Here is a 9,371-nt window from a genome sequence, read left to right on the forward strand (position 1 = left end):
ACTTGCAGGAAGTTTTATAGGAGGGTGGTAACAAGGGAGGGATCATAGGAACAACCAATCAGAGGATGGAAGGGTGTGGTGAACAGGATGAAGGGCACATAAGGGAACCAATCATGGGAGAAGAAGGGAGGGACCTTTTTCCCTTGACCAATCACACGATGCCCCAGCCAGAGCTTTCTAGAAGCCTGGGAGGGGTACCAGCACGATTGGCAAGGGCCAGGGAGGAGACAAAGGAGGGAAGTAGGGTAATTGACAGAGAACTGGGAGGGTACAAACTGGGTAAATACAAAAGTACAAAACCTGAGGGGAGACCCGGACTAAACCAAACGAAAACACACTCCCACACTCAAGGAGTCAGAAGCAAAACTCCCAGTCCCTTGGAGCACCAATGGGTCCCACTGAGGGCAGGGACTGCCAAAGCCTCCCCAGGGACTTGTGAGAGCAGATCCTTGAGCTCTGCCAGGATTGCAGGGAGCTGCAATGCTGAGAAAGCCCTGGGCTGGTTGGAGGAAGCAGAAAGGCCCAGCCCTGAGCCCAGGCCTGGCCCAGCAGGGCCTGTCCCTCCCGGGTGGCTCGGGGCTGTTTTGGGGCAGTGGGATGTGAGGGGGAGGAAGGACAAATGTCATAAAACTGCAACCCCTGCCAGCCTTTTCAGGGAGGGTGAGGGAGAACCAAAGTGCAGCCCCTCAATGGAAAGTTCCTTCTGTGGGGCTTCCAGAGGCAGTCCCAGAGCCCAGGGGACAAAGCCCTGGGTGCCTCTGGCCCTGCCAGCCCTGCCCAGCCCTTGGCCATCTGTCCTGCAGGCTGCTGCTCCTCTGCCCTGGCCGGCTGCACACGCCCATCTCGCTGTCCCCCCAGCATTTGTCACCCCGGCATTTCTGTGCCCTCCCTGGGGTCCCTGCACCCAGCGCTGCTGGTCCCTGGCACACAGAGCCGTGGCAGGAGCCGGGCCCTGCCAAGGGGCTTTGGAGCAGGGTGGTGGCTGCGATTGCTTCTGACCTCAGCAACTGCTCCTTCGATAGTTCCATGGAAACGGAGCACATCAACACTGCTGTGCATTGTCCCTGCTGAGGGTCAGACACTGTCAGAGCACATTCCCTGCCTGTAGAATTTGTGCCCAACCCAAGCACTGCACTTATGTCTCCAGCATTGCTTTCCAATAAAAACAGGGGAAGGCAAACTGTGTGCAGCTCATGGTATTTCACAGTGTCTAAAACTGGCTAAGCCATAGATCTTAGAGGTGAGATCCATTTGGAATTCATGGGATGGAGAAGCAGTGCAACATGGAAAAGCGGAGCACAGAAATAAAGAGAGGAAACATCTTGGATTGTTCCTTTCTGTTTTCATTTCACTTCTGGAAAGCTGTTTCAGTTATCCAGGAATCTTCTCCACAGTCCAGTCTGCTGTTTCCAAGAACCTTTCCTGGAGAACGAGGTGCAGCTCCTGTCACAAGATGTGCCACCAACTGCAGTTTCTCTTGGCTTCCCACACTGTGAGTGCAGCAGGACTTTTGCAGCAAAGCAGGACGAATGTTTGGAGAACTGTACAACTTGTCCTTTCTTTTACTTGTGGGCTGGGCAGTTGTGCCACTGGTGAGGTTTTCATTGTGGCTGTTGTAACCTAAGAAACCAGGAGGTGGCACCAGGACTTGTTTAGGGAATGTGACCCTGACTGAACTCAGAGAAAGAATCTCCAGGACACTGTGGGAGCTCCCCGGGCTGGGCTCAGGTTCCCGCTGGGACTCTGCAGCAGGCTGGGCTCCAACTGGCATCAGCAGCAGCTGCAAACACCTCTGGGCATCTCCATTTTCTGCTGCTCAGAGGGAGCCATGAAGCGAGTCAAGCAGTTCTGGGGGATTTTTTAGTTGTATTTGACACTCCAGAGGAGATTTCTGTGATGGGCTCTGTAAGTTGATTCTATTTCAACAGCACCAGCAACAGGGCTGTGATTGAGTGCTGTGAATCAGGCCTGTGTGGCTTTAATTCTCCTCAGGTGGTGCCCAGGCACTTGTGAGCATTTCAAGATCTCCTAATCATGATGCCTGCAACAAAAATACTGAGTTCACTGTCACAAAATCACCGTGAGTAGCACCGATCGAAAGAGGCAATTGCAGTTTTACGGATAAAATTCCTGTGGCAACCAGAAGAGGGGTACGAGCAGCCGCGATCTCCAATTCCCAAGGCAAAGGCAACAACAGCCCCGTGCTGTCAGCTCAGGGGGAGTAAAACCGTGCTGAGAGCAGCGCTGGAAGCCGATCCTTCCTTTTTTCTCTGAAGGCTGGCTCAGGGCAGCACAGCCGGGCCCTGAGGAATCGGGGCTGTTTGGGGGTGATGGCTGCTCTGCTCCAGAATTCACCTGGAGAAAGCCCTTGGGAAGCCGAGGCGGGAGCGGGCGGGAAGGGCCGGCGCTGCTGCTGCTCGTGCCCGGCAGCCCCGGCCGGGCCGGGCCGGCGCCCGCTGCGCTGCGGCTCCTGCTGCTGCCAGAGCCGGGCGGGACTCGGGGACAGGGAACGGGCCCGGGGGACAGCAAAGGCTCGGGGGCTGCAGGGATGTTCGCGCTCGGGCCAGCGCCGGCATAGAGCTTCGGCCTCGGCATTAACCCCGAGGGAAACGCTGGGGAAAGGCTCCGGTTCAGCCTTTCTTTGCTCGTCGCTGTGAAGTGCCCGAAATAAAAGGAGAACAAGCAGGGCCCGACCCCTTCTCCTTTGAGAGGAGCTCGTGCCTGGGGCCGTGAGGGGCCATGAGGGGTGTGGATACAAATATGCGTCTAGCAAGAATTTCTCTTGCTTCTTTCCAGTCCCGTGAGATATTTTTCTCTCTCACAGAAGATATTAGTAGAGTTCTATAAACTATGAACACCTGCGACCTTGCAAAGCTTTGTTTATAGTACAGTAGAAAAATACTTTGACAATGGATGTTTTAGGATTTTAGTCAATCACCCCAAGGGGTGGCTGATCCTTTGTCCCATTAGACTGTGAAGAAAAAAGTCTCTTAAGAGAGTTGTAAAATAATTAAATAAAGGAATCTTGCTGCACAATTCCTGCCTGCTGGATCTTCTCCTCCCTACCACTGCGGGATACCGTGATAGAGGGGCTGTGAGGGGCATTGAGGGGCTGTGAGGGGCTGTGAGGAGTCTCAGCCCTGGCAGGAGGGGGTCCCGCCATGTCTCTGGGGCAGGGCAGCCGTGAAGGCAGCCGTGGCAGCAGAGTGGGCTTGGGGCGCCTCTGGGAGCGGATGAGACCCTTCCCCAGCTCCAAACCACACCAAAACACCCATAAATGGGACTTTCCATCTTTAGATGGAAACTTGGAAGGCAACTTGGAAGTGACTGTACAGCTCAATCCCACTGTGAGAAGGAAGGGAATCTTCCCAGTGAAGTGACATCCAGCCATTATTAATAATGTGTAAGATTTAAAAGTATAACACTAATAAATAATACTAACCACAATAACAATAAATAAATCTCCAAATCCCAACACACCCAGCACTGCAGCAAAAGAATGAACCTCATTTTCCTTTACTGCCTCAAGGCTCATGAGAAATAATCCCATGAACTTTCTCTTCCTCCTCCAGATAAACGAGGCCGTTTTTGGTGTTTAATACAAGCTACAACTGAGGGCAGAGTGAAGAACAGGGAGCCATCTCCACTTGCCTTGTCAAACCCCACAGGTCATAGACAGCTGTTGTGGCACAATCCCTTATCACCAATAGGCACAACACTGTCAAGTTCTGTCCGTGTGATGCTTTGCTTCTACAAAAGAAAGCTCCTGGTTCAGGGTCACCTTCACTGCTCAACCAGACACCTTGAGATCTAAAAAAGTGCTTTGCCTAATGCCAGAGTGTAAGAAATCAAGTTTAGTCTTTTCTGCTGCACTCACAAGCTACTCATTAAATAGCTGGTGTCTGCAAAACATCCCAACCGATGCACTGATCAGGGTTCTGAGTGCACATTGCCCTGAACAGGCTCATCAGGGAATGAAAATGATTTTACAATTAATTCATTGTACACAAGAGTGGCTCAGGATCATGTTCTTTGGGCACTTTTCCCTCATATTCTTTGGGCACTTTTCCCACTCCTGCCATTATTGCTACCTAAGCTCACTGCATCTGCAAAGTAACAAAAACTCCTTAGTTTGTGTATTTAATGATACTGTGTTAGTAATAAACCTCACAGCCAAACATGGAGAATTATTGAATATCAATACCTGTTTCATTGTATATTGAAAACACATTCATATCAAGCAAGTCGGTGTGAAGCCATGTGGTGAGGATAATTCTGGCAAGAACAGCCATTTTTACACACCTGTGTTCTGTCAGAAGCACAGACTTACAATTCCTCCTGCACCTGGATCAGAGGGAAGAGCCTGGTTCTCCGGGACACATTCCATGGGGCCTGGAGCAGCAGTCCAGTGCCAGCGAGCCAGGGACCCCAGGGTACAGTGGTGGCAAAGGGCGTTTTGCAGCAGCTCTGAAGGGCCTGGGAAAGCAGAACTCCTGCAAAATGATCTGGGCTGGTCTGTAAAATATCGTTCTGATTCACAGAGGTCGACTGAACAGCGGGACACTGCTAAGAAAGCATTCCTTTATCACAGGGTGATCCGCCTTGCACGCGACCGCCTCAGCAGTTTTCTCACAAGTTCCTGTATCCTTTACACCACGAGACTCCCTGAATTCCCCCCAAAGTCCTGCCCACTCCGTACCTCATCCACACGCACTGTCCACTGTCCGGACCCACAGCTCCTTTCGGGGGTCGGTTCCATGTGAGCAGTTCTTGATACCAGGAACCCACCAAAGCTGCTCACTCACTCCCCTCTGCAGCCGGACAGAGGAGAGAAAATTTTAGAGAGGGTTCATGGGTTGAGATAAGGACCAGAAGAGATCACTCATCAAAGACCTTCAAGGGTGAAACAGGCTCGACTTAGAAATATAAAGTGAGTTTATTACTAACAGAATCAGAGCAGGATAATGAGAAGTAAAATAAGCCCTTAAAAAAAACACCTTCTCTCCTTCCCAGCTCTACCTCCTCCCCCAGCAGTGCAAGGAGATGGGAATGGGGGTTATGGTCAGTTCATCAGCCGTGGCTTTTCCTGCTGCTCAGGGAGAGGAGTCAGTCCCCTGCTGCGCCATGGGCTCCCTCCCACAGAACACTGTTCTCCGTGAACTTCTCCAATGTGTGTCCATCTCACGAGCAACAGTCGCCCTCAAACTGCTGCAGCGTGGGTCACTCTGCCACAGGGTCAGTCCTCCAAGGACAGGCTGCTCCAGCCTGGGAGCAGGGCCCCTCTCTTCTTGGGTCTCCCACAGGGTCACAGCCTCATCCCAGGCATCCCCCTGCTCCGGTGGGGGTTCCTCCTCCAGGGGCTGTGGGTGGATCTCTGCATCCCTGTGGATCTCCAGAGGCTGTGGGTGGATCTCTGCATCCCCATGGATCTCCAGGGGCTACGAGTGGATCTCTGCATCCCCCATGGATTTCCAGAGGCTGTGGGTGGATCTCTGCATCCCCCATGTATGGCAGCTGGTGTGGGGTCAGTAGCTCCGACCGAGGAAGCTGTGACCAGTCCGGAGAGATGGTCCCAAAAGAGATCGTCCTCCCGAGGCCCAGTGTCTTCCCTCAGCTGCTAGCTGGAGGGCCTGTGCAGAGGCTGTCAGCTCTTTAGTGATTGTCAGCTTGTGATTTGAGCTCAGCTCTGCAGGGCAGCCTCCAATCCAGACCAGGGAGAGAGAGACGAGAGGCCCATATAGGTGTTCTGCACAAGGTAGCTTTATTAGTCTGGCGAAGGGGAGGCCAGGGACAAGCTCGCTCTGCCCTCACAGGGGCAGGGGGCTAGCTCTTATAGGGATACAGGGGGTGGGTGTCAGAAGGTAAGGGCCAAGGGGTTACAAAGGATCTGCGTAGGGTCTCCCAGAGGATTCTGGGTTTGTCTTCTTCTTGCCGTAACTGCAAAGTAGCTGCCTTTCCAACGGAGTTCTGCTGGGAGGTTAAGCACTCTCCTTATCTCAGCAAATGTCCTTCCAGGGCGGGGGCTGGGCATACCCCACAACTCCCCCTTCTGTATTTATTAAAAAGGCATTTCCAGCAGCCTTTCTGCAGCAATGTAGGAGGCATGAGAACATAAGTAACATGATAATAATTACAGTGAATACCCACAAAACTCCCTTAATCAAAGATGCAATCCATCCCGTTATTCCCCATTGTCCAAAAAGGTCATTGACCCAGTCTAGGCTCGTATCTACTTTTAGGTCTTTTACTAGTCCTTGTAGTTTCTGGATGTTTGCCTGGATGGATATTGAGTGTGAAGAAAGATTGAAGCAGCACATCCCTTCAAAGTCTTGGCAGCCATGTCCGTGGGCAAGCAGTAGGTGGTCTGTTGCTGCTCGATTCTGTAGGGTTGCGTGTCTGGTAGTCTCCTCATCTTTCGCTCAAGGTGGCAGATGTCGCATTGGCCTGTTTGCTTAGCCAGCACCCTAGGTGATTGATATCCCCAAGGGCTTTGAGTGCAGCTAACCAAGGAGTGAACACTGAAACTGCGACCTGTTCAGCCTTATTCCAATTGTAAATGCGGCTGTCTGTCACAGCTTTCGTCAAACTCAGCAAAGGATCTCTTTTGACGTGTTGATATGTTTGTTTGTCTCCAATTATGTAATAATTGGAGATTTGGGGTGAGGGTAGAAAGCTTGCCAAGGCTACAGGGGCCTCCTTGGAGATGTGAGGGAATCCCAGCCCATACTCTGTCACCACAGACAAGAAACACTCCCTGGGTTAACACTTTGGGGTGGAGAGTGGACACAGAGAGTACGTGACTGGTGTAATTGCACCAATCCTGACTATTATAGGCTTTGTTAATTGGTGATATGTCTTTTCTGTATGTGTTTTTTGCCTGGTCAATTCCTGGCCAGCGTTGGCTTTGCAGTCTAAAATAAAATTTGACCCAATATGTTGCTTTGGAGGACCCCAGCAGGTTTAATTCTTGGGGTTCATCTCGAGCATTTGGCAGAATCTTTGTCCACTCATCCCAAGTGTCTACTGGGTTGGACCTCTTACCTGTAGTGCAGAGGAGCTCTGAGTTAGTGATGGGCCAATCATCTGCTACTAGAGGAATTCCTGCCAGGCACGTAGAGAGTGGGTAGTCTGCACTGCCCATGGATAGGCACAGATTGTCTTGATTGAGTGTCTTTGCTAGGGTCACCCAAACATTATGGCTAGGCTGTGGGACAAGCCAGCTGAAGGCATGTGGTACGGCGAAGAGCGTCCAGGCAGCGATGAGGACAGCATCAACATAGATAAATTTCATCTTCGGACAGGGATGGGGCTTCTGAGAGGGAATATAAGCGAGATTTATTAGCTTTGTGGTGAGAGGGGAGGTTTTAGGTTTTAAGGAGGTTTGATGCGGGAGGTAAACGAACATTAACAAACCACCCCTGGTGCGGTTGGAGACACCTGGTCTGGGAAAAGATTGATGAGAGACTCAAAGAATGAGGACCTAATTAACATCAAAGGCAAAGGGATCAATAACCAATAGGAGATTGAATACTAAGAATTATGTCATTTAAGATCAATGAACATGAATTTCTTTGGATTTTGTCTGTATAAAGGTGTGAAAAAGAACCATGTGTGATGGAATGCTTTTCACTGCACAACCCCGGCATGAGTGTATGGAATGATTTCTGTTGCACATACTGGCCAGAATAACATCCTGGCCAGAATAAATTAATGCCTAAATTCTCTGACACTGAAGAGATGTTGTTGGAGAGTTTCTGTTTTTCATGCAGTTTCAGTGACAGTCCCACTGAAGTCAATCACCAACACAGGCTCCTCATGGACTCCTTGGAGGAGAGAATTGGAGGCCATGATTGCAGAAACTGCTCAAACACTCAGTGTGGAAAGGAGAAAGTTCTTTAAAAAAAGTGAAGTAACTCGAAGCATTAATGAGCCCCAGTGAGTGTTGTTACTGACAAAGGCTCTCCATGGACTCATTACAGCAGATAATTGGGGGCCAGGATTGCACAAAGCTCTCAGAGACTCCCAGGCAAAAGCCAAAGCCAAAGTCCTTTGAAAAACCTGCATTCCCTGGGAGCATTCAGGAGCCCCCCAGGGCCATTCCTGACCAAGGCTCCCCAGGGACTCGTTGCAGCAGATCCCTGAGGCCAGGAGTGCAGGGAGGCAGAGGCTCTGTGCAGGCAGCTCAGATGCTGAGCAAAGCCTGGGCTGGGTGGGGGCAGCAGAAAGGCCAAGGCCTGAGCCCCAGCCGTGGGGAAGGCAGATCCTGTCCCTCACCTGCGCCTTGCTCAGGGCTCTGCTGGGGGCACTGGGATGTGGGGGGATGCTGAGGGCAGGACAAGGGGCTGACAGTGCCCAGCCTTGCTGGGGCTGTGCCATGAGGCCCCAGGGCCTCAGGACAGGGTGTGTCCTCCCAGCCCTTGGTGGCACAGACGCTGCTGTGCCCCAGGGCAGCAAGACTTGGCTTCTTCTGGGCACTGCCAGCCCTGCCAGGGCCCTTGGCCATGTCCAGCACAGCTTGTTCTGCGCTGTCCCACAGCTGCTGCTGTGTCCCTGCAGGTTGCACACTCGCATCTCGCTGCCCCGCCAGCTCTGCCCTGCCACTGCCGGCCCTGGCCTGAACTGTGCCCACCCTCACCCTCTGTGCCTTGGGCACACACATGCCCTGAGCTCATCCTCCCTCTGGATGCTTCTCCTGCCCCAGCGCTGCCCTGGGAAGGACATTTCCTCCTCCTCATGCCCAGTGTTGCCCCGCTCAGCTGCTCTGTGGGGCAGTGCGTGTCTCTCCTGCTGTTCCCTCCCTCCCAGGAAAGCTGCACCATGTGGGGCACGGCCCTTCCAGCAGCCTCCCAACCCCTCAGCCTTGTTGGGCCCTTTCACCTGAGCAGACAGCAGCAGTATCTCCATGCTCTGCCCAGCATGCTCCTTTCGTCACCAAACTACGGGAAAATAGGAACTGTCCAACGCCATCTTTGAAGTGTTAGAGAATCAGGCCCTGTGGAACCAACGAGCCCTTGTGACACAGGAGGATCTCGTGTAACCAAGGGTCAGTTCTGACACTGCAGATCCAGAGAGATCCTTGTGACGCTGTGGGGCCTTGTGGAACCCTTCTGCCCTGGTGTCTCGGTTTTGAAAGACAGGTGTCTGCTAAGGAAGGCAGAAGCCCCCCTTGAAGTGGCAGATATAACCCTTTTTCCCTCCAAGTTATTATATTTTGAAATCAAGGGCCTTTAGGCAAAGATGTGGGAAATAGGAATAACAGTTCTTTACTATATATATATATATATTTATATATATGTATATGTATATAACCAGTCAAACAAAACAACAACAACTATGGCAGTAACAGCAAACAATCCCAAACCCAGTGCCAG

The sequence above is a fragment of the Coloeus monedula genome (genome assembly GCF_965178545.1).
Source record: "Coloeus monedula genome assembly, chromosome: 33".
Classification (NCBI taxonomy): Eukaryota; Metazoa; Chordata; class Aves; order Passeriformes; family Corvidae; genus Coloeus; species Coloeus monedula.